General features: G+C 59.6%; 1 pseudogene; it reads right to left on the reverse strand.

Moving 5' to 3' along the window:
• Nucleotides 1-2,780: 2,780 nt before the first annotated feature.
• LOC141743077 (inositol 1,4,5-trisphosphate receptor-interacting protein-like 1) lies at nucleotides 2,781-5,010 on the reverse strand (annotated as a pseudogene).
• Nucleotides 5,011-13,178: the final 8,168 nt, after the last annotated feature.

Raw genomic sequence — 13,178 nt, forward strand, 5'->3', positions numbered from 1 at the left:
TCCTTTTCCTGAGCCAGCAGCAGAGCCCGAAGAGCAGCAGTAGCACTCCAGCGGCCGTGCTTTTGTTTCAGCTTGTACGCAGCAATTGAAAATTGCTTCCAGAGAGCGAACATGTCACACCAAAAGGCTGGCCACAGCGAACTACGCCACTCACTAAAAACCTGTGATCCAGAGAGAAATTGAACCTCCCACCCCCTCACCTTGAAAGCTTTGGTTCTGGTTCTCAGCATTACTCACCGTTGTGCCCTGGGTGCCTGCCACGGGTTGTGCAGATGCTGCGGCCGTGGGTCATACTGGGCGGGCGACGGCTCGCTCGACCCTGGGGCACCTGAAATTGTGCTGGGCAAAGGCAAGCTGCTGTGGGCCAGGGGTGCCTCAGCTTAAACCGAGGGGAGGAGAGGGAGTTCACCAGTCGCTGGTGTGCTTCATACACGGGAACCAGCTTTTCTGCAAAATGCTCCCTGGCTCTGTGGCAGCTGAGCCGTCAGCACCCTGTGCCTGCGTTCCCCAACAAAGTGATGCCCAGACACTCACGGAGGCAGCGTCTGTGTGTTAAACAAGTGATTTATTGACATAAATAAGCACAGGGTGAAGCTCCCCGGGGGAACGGATTTGGGAAGAGGGGGGGCGGTCGCTGTGCAGGGGGTAACGGGAGAGAGTCTCTGTTGGAAGGCTCCTGGCAATGGCCGCGTCCTGCTGCTGGTAACAGTGGCCTCTGCCTACTCACAGCTGAGGAAGGCGTACGAGTCGCCCTGCTTCACTCCAAACATGAGCTCAATCAGGATGGTTCTGTTGGAAGTGTGCGTCATCTGGAGCTTGCAGGAGTGCTTGGAGGGCAGCACCGTTAGACAGCAGTGTCTCGACTGGGGCATAACCGCCCAGGCGTCTTTTAGCAGCATCTGGAGCCAGCGTGCGGTTGTGTCTATGTCCAGGTAGGGGCCAGTGCAGAAGGTGTGTAGGAGGCTGGGCCCCTGTTTTTCCCTCAGCTCCTCCTCAGGGTGGTGGAGGAAGCACAGCATGTCCTCCGCCAGCGGCTCCTTCATGCAGGTACACCGCAGGTCTACGCGGAGGCTGGCCTTCCTCGCCAGCGTGTCCTCGGTGGCGCTGCCCATCTCCAGGTGGAAGGCATGGCCCCGGGGGGACTTCAGGGGCACGAGCAGGCGGTAGACGGCCTCCTCCTCACAGGGAATCCAACCTTGTAAGGTGCTGCTCACCCCGATGACTGGCCCCAGTCGTGGCACGAAACTGTCCCAAGAGAGTTTTTGGCAGATACGGAGAAGTTCGTCCACCAGCTCCTCCACCATTGTGAAGGACTCTGACAGGTCCAGAAGGCGTGTGGCCAAAATCCAGCGCAGATCGAGGGCAACACTGGGTATTTCTTCTGGCTCCTCCTTATCAGCCTCATCTCTCAAAGTGTCCTTCTTTGGTTGTTGGCTCCTTTTCCTGAGCCAGCAGCAGAGCCTGAAGAGCAGGACCATCACTCCTGCAATGGCCCAGAACTGCCATTGCCGTAAGGCAGCGAAGAGCAGGGCTCCCCAGGCAAAGGCGCCCCGCTCCAGCTCCTGCAGCAGCCGAGTCGTCTCCAGGCTCAGCTGCTCCATAAGCTGCTGCACGTGCTCGTGCTTGCTGTCGTCCAGCTCACTGCCAACCCTCTGCGGGAGCTGGATGATGCTTTGCGCAAGCAAGGCGAGGACTCTTGTTGCAGCCATAGCCTGTAGGAACAGGGAGAGAAGGGGTTCAGTGGGGCTGGGAGGGAGAGAGCTGGCGGCGGGGGAAATGGGGACGGGAGCCGCAGGGAGCTGGGGGCAGGCAGGGGAGGGGACGAGGCAGCGGGGAGGCAGCAAGGCCTGTGCCCAGCCCAGGGGCCAGCAGTTGGGCCCTCGATGCCGGGTGAGAACCCACCCCCCGGGGGCCAGCGTTTCTGCCCCAGCCCTGGTCCAGCCCAGCCTCCCCCCGCCAGCCCACTCACCGCTAGCCCAGGCCGTACTGGGGCAGCGCTGCTGCTGGCGCCTTTTATAGCTGCCCCCCATTGTGACGCGTCCCCTGCGGTGTCCCAGGAGACAGAGCTGCTGCGGGAGCCAGCAGCTCCCTGTGCTCTCCTGGCCTTTCCCCAGCTCTTGAAAGATCGTGAAAAAACGTTTTTCTTTTTTGCCACGAACCCCGGCTCCCTTGCGGACTTACCTGCACCACAGCTCTCCCTGAGCGAGTGACCGTTGGTGGCTGTTACACCCCCTTTAAAGCGGGCGCCATTACTGTAGGCCCCAACCTTGACTTCTCACCAACCCTCGTGCGAGCTGCTGGCTCTCACAGGCTGCCTGAACTCTCCTGGCCTTTGCCTGGCTCTGGAAAGATCAGGAAAAGACCCTGTTTTTTTGCCATGAACCCCCGCTCCCTCGCGGACGTACCTGCACCACAGCTCTCCCTGAGCGAGTGACCGTTGGTGGCTGTTAAACCCCGTTCAATCAAGCGCCATTACTGCTGGCCCTGATGCCATCTTGTCACCAACCCTTGTGGGAGCTGCCGGCTCTCTCGGGATGCCTGCGCTCTCCTGTCCTTTCCCCAGCTCTTGAAAGATCGGGAAAAAACCTCTTTTTGCGCTATGAACCTCCGCTCCCTTGTGGACCTACTTGCACCACAGCTCTCCCTCAGCGAGTGATCGCTGGTGGCTGTTAGAGCCCCTTTAAATCGGGCGCCATTACTGTAGGCCCCAACTCCCTCTTGTCACCAACCCTCGTGCGAGCTGCTGGCTCTCGTGGGCTGCCTACGCTCTCCCGCCATTACTACTGGCCTGCAGTGCGGGGCCTGCCTGGCCATATGCCTGAGGACTTCAGCTCTGCCACAGCGAAGCTCTCTGCCCACATGGTGCTTTAGGAGAAGATGGCCTCTGTAGTCTGGCTGCTCAGGAAGATGTCCTTGCTGCACCCCAAACATCACCTGAACGAAGAGGGATCTCCTGCAGGCATTTGTGAGCTGCAGCTTGCAGGAGCGGCTGGAAGGCAGCACCTTCACACCGTAGCAATGCGACTGAGGCATCTCCCCCAGACTGAGCTCACCAAGTTCTGGAACCAGTGGGCAATTTTCTCCGCATCGAGGTAGAAGCCGGTGCAGAAGGTGTGTAGGAGGCTGGGCCCCTGTTTTTCTCCTCCACCATTGTGAAGGACTCTGACAGGTCCAGAAGGCGTGTGGCCGAAATCCAGCGCAGATCCAGGGCAACACTGGGTATTTCTTCTGGCTCCTCCTTATCAGCCTCGTCTCTCAAAGTGTCCTCCTTGCTCCTGCTGGGTGGCTGTCGGCTCCTTTTCCTGAGCCAGCAGCAGAGCCCGAAGAGCAGCAGTAGCACTCCAGCGGCCGTGCTTTTGTTTCAGCTTGTACGCAGCAATTGAAAATTGCTTCCAGAGAGCGAACATGTCACACCAAAAGGCTGGCCACAGCGAACTACCCCAGCTGGCACTCACTAAAAACCTGTGATCCAGAGAGAAATTGAACCTCCCACCCCCTCACCTTGAAAGCTTTGGTTCTGGTTCTCAGCATTACTCACCGTTGTGCCCTGGGTGCCTGCCACGGGTTGTGCAGATGCTGCGGCTGTGGGTCATACTGGGCGGGCGACGGCTCGCTCGACCCTGGGGCACCTGAAATTGTGCTGGGCAAAGGCAAGCTGCTGTGGGCCAGGGGTGCCTCAGCTTAAACCGAGGGGAGGAGAGGGAGTTCACCAGTCGCTGGTGTGCTTCATACACGGGAACCAGCTTTTCTGCAAAATGCTCCCTGGCTCTGTGGCAGCTGAGCCGTCAGCACCCTGTGCCTGTGTTCCCCAACAAAGTGATGCCCAGACACTCACGGAGGCAGCGTCTGTGTGTTAAACAAGTGATTTATTGACATAAATAAGCACAGGGTGAAGCTCCCCGGGGGAACGGATTTGGGAAGAGGGGGGGCGGTCGCTGTGCAGGGGGTAACGGGAGAGAGTCTCTGTTGGAAGGCTCCTGGCAATGGCCGCGTCCTGCTGCTGGTAACAGTGGCCTCTGCCTACTCACAGCTGAGGAAGGCGTACGAGTCGCCCTGCTTCACTCCAAACATGAGCTCAATCAGGATGGTTCTGTTGGAAGTGTGCGTCATCTGGAGCTTGCAGGAGTGCTTGGAGGGCAGCACCGTTAGACAGCAGTGTCTCGACTGGGGCATAACCGCCCAGGCGTCTTTTAGCAGCATCTGGAGCCAGCGTGCGGTTGTGTCTATGTCCAGGTAGGGGCCAGTGCAGAAGGTGTGTAGGAGGCTGGGCCCCTGTTTTTCCCTCAGCTCCTCCTCAGGGTGGTGGAGGAAGCACAGCATGTCCTCCGCCAGCGGCTCCTTCATGCAGGTACACCGCAGGTCTACGCGGAGGCTGGCCTTCCTCGCCAGCGTGTCCTCGGTGGCGCTGCCCATCTCCAGGTGGAAGGCATGGCCCCGGGGGGACTTCAGGGGCACGAGCAGGCGGTAGACGGCCTCCTCCTCACAGGGAATCCAACCTTGTAAGGTGCTGCTCACCCCGATGACTGGCCCCAGTCGTGGCACGAAACTGTCCCAAGAGAGTTTTTGGCAGATACGGAGAAGTTCGTCCACCAACTCCTCCACCATTGTGAAGGACTCTGACAGGTCCAGAAGGCGTGTGGCCGAAATCCAGCGCAGATCGAGGGCAACACTGGGTATTTCTTCTGGCTCCTCCTTATCAGCCTCATCTCTCAAAGTGTCCTTCTTTGGTTGTTGGCTCCTTTTCCTGAGCCAGCAGCAGAGCCTGAAGAGCAGGACCATCACTCCTGCAATGGCCCAGAACTGCCATTGCCGTAAGGCAGCGAAGAGCAGGGCTCCCCAGGCAAAGGCGCCCCGCTCCAGCTCCTGCAGCAGCCGAGTCGTCTCCAGGCTCAGCTGCTCCATAAGCTGCTGCACGTGCTCGTGCTTGCTGTCGTCCAGCTCACTGCCAACCCTCTGCGGGAGCTGGATGATGCTTTGCGCAAGCAAGGCGAGGACTCTTGTTGCAGCCATAGCCTGTAGGAACAGGGAGAGAAGGGGTTCAGTGGGGCTGGGAGGGAGAGAGCTGGCGGCGGGGGAAATGGGGACGGGAGCCGCAGGGAGCTGGGGGCAGGCAGGGGAGGGGACGAGGCAGTGGGGAGGCAGCAAGGCCTGTGCCCAGCCCAGGGGCCAGCAGTTGGGCCCTCGATGCCGGGTGAGAACCCACCCCCCGGGGGCCAGCGTTTCTGCCCCAGCCCTGGTCCAGCCCAGCCTCCCCCCGCCAGCCCACTCACCGCTAGCCCAGGCCGTACTGGGGCAGCGCTGCTGCTGGCGCCTTTTATAGCTGCCCCCCATTGTGACGCGTCCCCTGCGGTGTCCCAGGAGACAGAGCTGCTGCGGGAGCCAGCAGCTCCCTGTGCTCTCCTGGCCTTTCCCCAGCTCTTGAAAGATCGTGAAAAAACGTTTTTCTTTTTTGCCACGAACCCCGGCTCCCTTGCGGACTTACCTGCACCACAGCTCTCCCTGAGCGAGTGACCGTTGGTGGCTGTTACACCCCCTTTAAAGCGGGCGCCATTACTGCTGGCCCTGATGCCAACTTGTCACCAACCCTCGTGCGAGCTGCCGGCTCTCTCGGGATGCCTGCGCTCTCCTGTCCTTTCCCCGGCTCTTGAAAGATCAGGAAAAAACATTGGGTTTTTTGCCATGAACCCCCACTCCCTTGTGGACGTACCTGCACCACAGCTCTCCCTCAGCGAGTGACCCTTGGTGGCTGTTGCACCCCCTTTAAAGCGGGCGCCATTACTGTAGGCCCCAACCTTGACTTCTCACCAACCCTCGTGCGAGCTGCTGGCTCTCACAGGCTGCCTGAACTCTCCTGGCCTTTGCCTGGCTCTGGAAAGATCAGGAAAAGACCCTGTTTTTTTGCCATGAACCCCCGCTCCCTCGCGGACGTACCTGCACCACAGCTCTCCCTGAGCGAGTGACCGTTGGTGGCTGTTAAACCCCGTTCAATCAAGCGCCATTACTGCTGGCCCTGATGCCATCTTGTCACCAACCCTTGTGGGAGCTGCCGGCTCTCTCGGGATGCCTGCGCTCTCCTGTCCTTTCCCCAGCTCTTGAAAGATCGGGAAAAAACCTCTTTTTGCGCTATGAACCTCCGCTCCCTTGTGGACCTACTTGCACCACAGCTCTCCCTCAGCGAGTGATCGCTGGTGGCTGTTAGAGCCCCTTTAAATCGGGCGCCATTACTGTAGGCCCCAACTCCCTCTTGTCACCAACCCTCGTGCGAGCTGCTGGCTCTCGTGGGCTGCCTACGCTCTCCCGCCATTACTACTGGCCTGCAGTGCGGGGCCTGCCTGGCCATATGCCTGAGGACTTCAGCTCTGCCACAGCGAAGCTCTCTGCCCACATGGTGCTTTAGGAGAAGATGGCCTCTGTAGTCTGGCTGCTCAGGAAGATGTCCTTGCTGCACCCCAAACATCACCTGAACGAAGAGGGATCTCCTGCAGGCATTTGTGAGCTGCAGCTTGCAGGAGCGGCTGGAAGGCAGCACCTTCACACCGTAGCAATGCGACTGAGGCATCTCCCCCAGACTGAGCTCACCAAGTTCTGGAACCAGTGGGCAATTTTCTCCGCATCGAGGTAGAAGCCGGTGCAGAAGGTGTGTAGGAGGCTGGGCCCCTGTTTTTCTCCTCCACCATTGTGAAGGACTCTGACAGGTCCAGAAGGCGTGTGGCCGAAATCCAGCGCAGATCCAGGGCAACACTGGGTATTTCTTCTGGCTCCTCCTTATCAGCCTCGTCTCTCAAAGTGTCCTTCTTGCTCCTGCTGGGTGGCTGTCGGCTCCTTTTCCTGAGCCAGCAGCAGAGCCCGAAGAGCAGCAGTAGCACTCCAGCGGCCGTGCTTTTGTTTCAGCTTGTACGCAGCAATTGAAAATTGCTTCCAGAGAGCGAACATGTCACACCAAAAGGCTGGCCACAGCGAACTACCCCAGCTGGCACTCACTAAAAACCTGTGATCCAGAGAGAAATTGAACCTCCCACCCCCTCACCTTGAAAGCTTTGGTTCTGGTTCTCAGCATTACTCACCGTTGTGCCCTGGGTGCCTGCCACGGGTTGTGCAGATGCTGCGGCCGTGGGTCATACTGGGCGGGCGACGGCTCGCTCGACCCTGGGGCACCTGAAATTGTGCTGGGCAAAGGCAAGCTGCTGTGGGCCAGGGGTGCCTCAGCTTAAACCGAGGGGAGGAGAGGGAGTTCACCAGTCGCTGGTGTGCTTCATACACGGGAACCAGCTTTTCTGCAAAATGCTCCCTGGCTCTGTGGCAGCTGAGCCGTCAGCACCCTGTGCCTGTGTTCCCCAACAAAGTGATGCCCAGACACTCACGGAGGCAGCGTCTGTGTGTTAAACAAGTGATTTATTGACATAAATAAGCACAGGGTGAAGCTCCCCGGGGGAACGGATTTGGGAAGAGGGGGGGCAGTCGCTGTGCAGGGGGTAACGGGAGAGAGTCTCTGTTGGAAGGCTCCTGGCAATGGCCGCGTCCTGCTGCTGGTAACAGTGGCCTCTGCCTACTCACAGCTGAGGAAGGCGTACGAGTCGCCCTGCTTCACTCCAAACATGAGCTCAATCAGGATGGTACTGTTGGAAGCGTGCGTCATCTGGAGCTTGCAGGAGTGCTTGGAGGGCAGCACCGTTAGACAGCAGTGTCTCGACTGGGGCATAACCGCCCAGGCGTCTTTTAGCAGCATCTGGAGCCAGCGTGCGGTTGTGTCTATGTCCAGGTAGGGGCCAGTGCAGAAGGTGTGTAGGAGGCTGGGCCCCTGTTTTTCCCTCAGCTCCTCCTCAGGGTGGTGGAGGAAGCACAGCATGTCCTCCGCCAGCGGCTCCTTCATGCAGGTACACCGCAGGTCTACGCGGAGGCTGGCCTTCCTCGCCAGCGTGTCCTCAGTGGCGCTGCCCATCTCCAGGTGGAAGGCATGGCCCCGGGGGGACTTCAGGGGCACGAGTAGGCAGTAGACGGCCTCCTCCTCACAGGGAATCCAACCTTGTAAGGTGCTGCTCACCCCGATGACTGGCCCCAGTCGTGGCACGAAACTGTCCCAAGAGAGTTTTTGGCAGATACGGAGAAGTTCGTCCACCAGCTCCTCCACCATTGTGAAGGACTCTGACAGGTCCAGAAGGCGTGTGGCCGAAATCCAGCGCAGATCGAGGGCAACACTGGGTATTTCTTCTGGCTCCTCCTTATCAGCCTCATCTCTCAAAGTGTCCTTCTTTGGTTGTTGGCTCCTTTTCCTGAGCCAGCAGCAGAGCCTGAAGAGCAGGACCATCACTCCTGCAATGGCCCAGAACTGCCATTGCCGTAAGGCAGCGAAGAGTAGGGCTCCCCAGGCAAAGGCACCCCGCTCCAGCTCCTGCAGCAGCCGAGTCGTCTCCAGGCTCAGCTGCTCCATAAGCTGCTGCACGTGCTCGTGCTTGCTGTCGTCCAGCTCACTGCCAACCCTCTGCGGGAGCTGGATGATGCTTTGCGCAAGCAAGGCGAGGACTCTTGTTGCAGCCATAGCCTGTAGGAATAGGGAGAGAAGGGGTTCAGTGGGGCTGGGAGGGAGAGAGCTGGCGGCGGGGGAAATGGGGACGGGAGCCGCAGGGAGCTGGGGGCAGGCAGGGGAGGGGACGAGGCAGCGGGGAGGCAGCAAGGCCTGTGCCCAGCCCAGGGGCCAGCAGTTGGGCCCTCGATGCCGGGTGAGAACCCACCCCCCGGGGGCCAGCGTTTCTGCCCCAGCCCTGGTCCAGCCCAGCCTCCCCCCGCCAGCCCACTCACCGCTAGCCCAGGCCGTACTGGGGCAGCGCTGCTGCTGGCGCCTTTTATAGCTGCCCCCCATTGTGACGCGTCCCCTGCGGTGTCCCAGGAGACAGAGCTGCTGCGGGAGCCAGCAGCTCCCTGTGCTCTCCTGGCCTTTCCCCAGCTCTTGAAAGATCGTGAAAAAACGTTTTTCTTTTTTGCCACGAACCCCGGCTCCCTTGCGGACTTACCTGCACCACAGCTCTCCCTGAGCGAGTGACCGTTGGTGGCTGTTACACCCCCTTTAAAGCGGGCGCCATTACTGCTGGCCCTGATGCCAAATTGTCACCAACCCTCGTGCGAGCTGCTGGCTCTCTCGGGATGCCTGCGCTCTCCTGTCCTTTCCCCGGCTCTTGAAAGATCAGGAAAAAACATTGGGTTTTTTGCCATGAACCCCCACTCCCTTGTGGACGTACCTGCACCACAGCTCTCCCTCAGCGAGTGACCCTTGGTGGCTGTTACACCCCCTTTAAAGCGGGCGCCATTACTGTAGGCCCCAACCTTGACTTCTCACCAACCCTCGTGCGAGCTGCTGGCTCTCACAGGCTGCCTGAACTCTCCTGGCCTTTGCCTGGCTCTGGAAAGATCAGGAAAAGACCCTGTTTTTTTGCCATGAACCCCCGCTCCCTCGCGGACGTACCTGCACCACAGCTCTCCCTGAGCGAGTGACCGTTGGTGGCTGTTAAACCCCGTTCAATCAAGCGCCATTACTGCTGGCCCTGATGCCATCTTGTCACCAACCCTTGTGGGAGCTGCCGGCTCTCTCGGGATGCCTGCGCTCTCCTGTCCTTTCCCCAGCTCTTGAAAGATCGGGAAAAAACCTCTTTTTGCGCTATGAACCTCCGCTCCCTTGTGGACCTACTTGCACCACAGCTCTCCCTCAGCGAGTGATCGCTGGTGGCTGTTAGAGCCCCTTTAAATCGGGCGCCATTACTGTAGGCCCCAACTCCCTCTTGTCACCAACCCTCGTGCGAGCTGCTGGCTCTCGTGGGCTGCCTACGCTCTCCCGCCATTACTACTGGCCTGCAGTGCGGGGCCTGCCTGGCCATATGCCTGAGGACTTCAGCTCTGCCACAGCGAAGCTCTCTGCCCACATGGTGCTTTAGGAGAAGATGGCCTCTGTAGTCTGGCTGCTCAGGAAGATGTCCTTGCTGCACCCCAAACATCACCTGAACGAAGAGGGATCTCCTGCAGGCATTTGTGAGCTGCAGCTTGCAGGAGCGGCTGGAAGGCAGCACCTTCACACCGTAGCAATGCGACTGAGGCATCTCCCCCAGACTGAGCTCACCAAGTTCTGGAACCAGTGGGCAATTTTCTCCGCATCGAGGTAGAAGCCGGTGCAGAAGGTGTGTAGGAGGCTGGGCCCCTGTTTTTCTCCTCCACCATTGTGAAGGACTCTGACAGGTCCAGAAGGCGTGTGGCCGAAATCCAGCGCAGATCCAGGGCAACACTGGGTATTTCTTCTGGCTCCTCCTTATCAGCCTCGTCTCTCAAAGTGTCCTTCTTGCTCCTGCTGGGTGGCTGTCGGCTCCTTTTCCTGAGCCAGCAGCAGAGCCCGAAGAGCAGCAGTAGCACTCCAGCGGCCGTGCTTTTGTTTCAGCTTGTACGCAGCAATTGAAAATTGCTTCCAGAGAGCGAACATGTCACACCAAAAGCCTGGCCACAGCGAACTACCCCAGCTGGCACTCACTAAAAACCTGTGATCCAGAGAGAAATTGAACCTCCCACCCCCTCACCTTGAAAGCTTTGGTTCTGGTTCTCAGCATTACTCACCGTTGTGCCCTGGGTGCCTGCCACGGGTTGTGCAGATGCTGCGGCTGTGGGTCATACTGGGCGGGCGACGGCTCGCTCGACCCTGGGGCACCTGAAATTGTGCTGGGCAAAGGCAAGCTGCTGTGGGCCAGGGGTGCCTCAGCTTAAACCGAGGGGAGGAGAGGGAGTTCACCAGTCGCTGGTGTGCTTCATACACGGGAACCAGCTTTTCTGCAAAATGCTCCCTGGCTCTGTGGCAGCTGAGCCGTCAGCACCCTGTGCCTGTGTTCCCCAACAAAGTGATGCCCAGACACTCACGGAGGCAGCGTCTGTGTGTTAAACAAGTGATTTATTGACATAAATAAGCACAGGGTGAAGCTCCCCGGGGGAACGGATTTGGGAAGAGGGGGGGCGGTCGCTGTGCAGGGGGTAACGGGAGAGAGTCTCTGTTGGAAGGCTCCTGGCAATGGCCGCGTCCTGCTGCTGGTAACAGTGGCCTCTGCCTACTCACAGCTGAGGAAGGCGTACGAGTCGCCCTGCTTCACTCCAAACATGAGCTCAATCAGGATGGTTCTGTTGGAAGTGTGCGTCATCTGGAGCTTGCAGGAGTGCTTGGAGGGCAGCACCGTTAGACAGCAGTGTCTCGACTGGGGCATAACCGCCCAGGCGTCTTTTAGCAGCATCTGGAGCCAGCGTGCGGTTGTGTCTATGTCCAGGTAGGGGCCAGTGCAGAAGGTGTGTAGGAGGCTGGGCCCCTGTTTTTCCCTCAGCTCCTCCTCAGGGTGGTGGAGGAAGCACAGCATGTCCTCCGCCAGCGGCTCCTTCATGCAGGTACACCGCAGGTCTACGCGGAGGCTGGCCTTCCTCGCCAGCGTGTCCTCGGTGGCGCTGCCCATCTCCAGGTGGAAGGCATGGCCCCGGGGGGACTTCAGGGGCACGAGCAGGCGGTAGACGGCCTCCTCCTCACAGGGAATCCAACCTTGTAAGGTGCTGCTCACCCCGATGACTGGCCCCAGTCGTGGCACGAAACTGTCCCAAGAGAGTTTTTGGCAGATACGGAGAAGTTCGTCCACCAACTCCTCCACCATTGTGAAGGACTCTGACAGGTCCAGAAGGCGTGTGGCCGAAATCCAGCGCAGATCGAGGGCAACACTGGGTATTTCTTCTGGCTCCTCCTTATCAGCCTCATCTCTCAAAGTGTCCTTCTTTGGTTGTTGGCTCCTTTTCCTGAGCCAGCAGCAGAGCCTGAAGAGCAGGACCATCACTCCTGCAATGGCCCAGAACTGCCATTGCCGTAAGGCAGCGAAGAGCAGGGCTCCCCAGGCAAAGGCGCCCCGCTCCAGCTCCTGCAGCAGCCGAGTCGTCTCCAGGCTCAGCTGCTCCATAAGCTGCTGCACGTGCTCGTGCTTGCTGTTGTCCAGCTCACTGCCAACCCTCTGCGGGAGCTGGATGATGCTTTGCGCAAGCAAGGCGAGGACTCTTGTTGCAGCCATAGCCTGTAGGAACAGGGAGAGAAGGGGTTCAGTGGGGCTGGGAGGGAGAGAGCTGGCGGCGGGGGAAATGGGGACGGGAGCCGCAGGGAGCTGGGGGCAGGCAGGGGAGGGGACGAGGCAGTGGGGAGGCAGCAAGGCCTGTGCCCAGCCCAGGGGCCAGCAGTTGGGCCCTCGATGCCGGGTGAGAACCCACCCCCCGGGGGCCAGCGTTTCTGCCCCAGCCCTGGTCCAGCCCAGCCTCCCCCCGCCAGCCCACTCACCGCTAGCCCAGGCCGTACTGGGGCAGCGCTGCTGCTGGCGCCTTTTATAGCTGCCCCCCATTGTGACGCGTCCCCTGCGGTGTCCCAGGAGACAGAGCTGCTGCGGGAGCCAGCAGCTCCCTGTGCTCTCCTGGCCTTTCCCCAGCTCTTGAAAGATCGTGAAAAAACGTTTTTCTTTTTTGCCACGAACCCCGGCTCCCTTGCGGACTTACCTGCACCACAGCTCTCCCTGAGCGAGTGACCGTTGGTGGCTGTTACACCCCCTTTAAAGCGGGCGCCATTACTGCTGGCCCTGATGCCAACTTGTCACCAACCCTCGTGCGAGCTGCCGGCTCTCTCGGGATGCCTGCGCTCTCCTGTCCTTTCCCCGGCTCTTGAAAGATCAGGAAAAAACATTGGGTTTTTTGCCATGAACCCCCACTCCCTTGTGGACGTACCTGCACCACAGCTCTCCCTCAGCGAGTGACCCTTGGTGGCTGTTGCACCCCCTTTAAAGCGGGCGCCATTACTGTAGGCCCCAACCTTGACTTCTCACCAACCCTCGTGCGAGCTGCTGGCTCTCACAGGCTGCCTGAACTCTCCTGGCCTTTGCCTGGCTCTGGAAAGATCAGGAAAAGACCCTGTTTTTTTGCCATGAACCCCCGCTCCCTCGCGGACGTACCTGCACCACAGCTCTCCCTGAGCGAGTGACCGTTGGTGGCTGTTAAACCCCGTTCAATCAAGCGCCATTACTGCTGGCCCTGATGCCATCTTGTCACCAACCCTTGTGGGAGCTGCCGGCTCTCTCGGGATGCCTGCGCTCTCCTGTCCTTTCCCCAGCTCTTGAAAGATCGGGAAAAAACCTCTTTTTGCGCTA

This window comes from Larus michahellis, chromosome 4 (assembly GCF_964199755.1).
Source record: "Larus michahellis chromosome 4, bLarMic1.1, whole genome shotgun sequence".
Lineage (NCBI taxonomy): Eukaryota > Metazoa > Chordata > Aves > Charadriiformes > Laridae > Larus > Larus michahellis.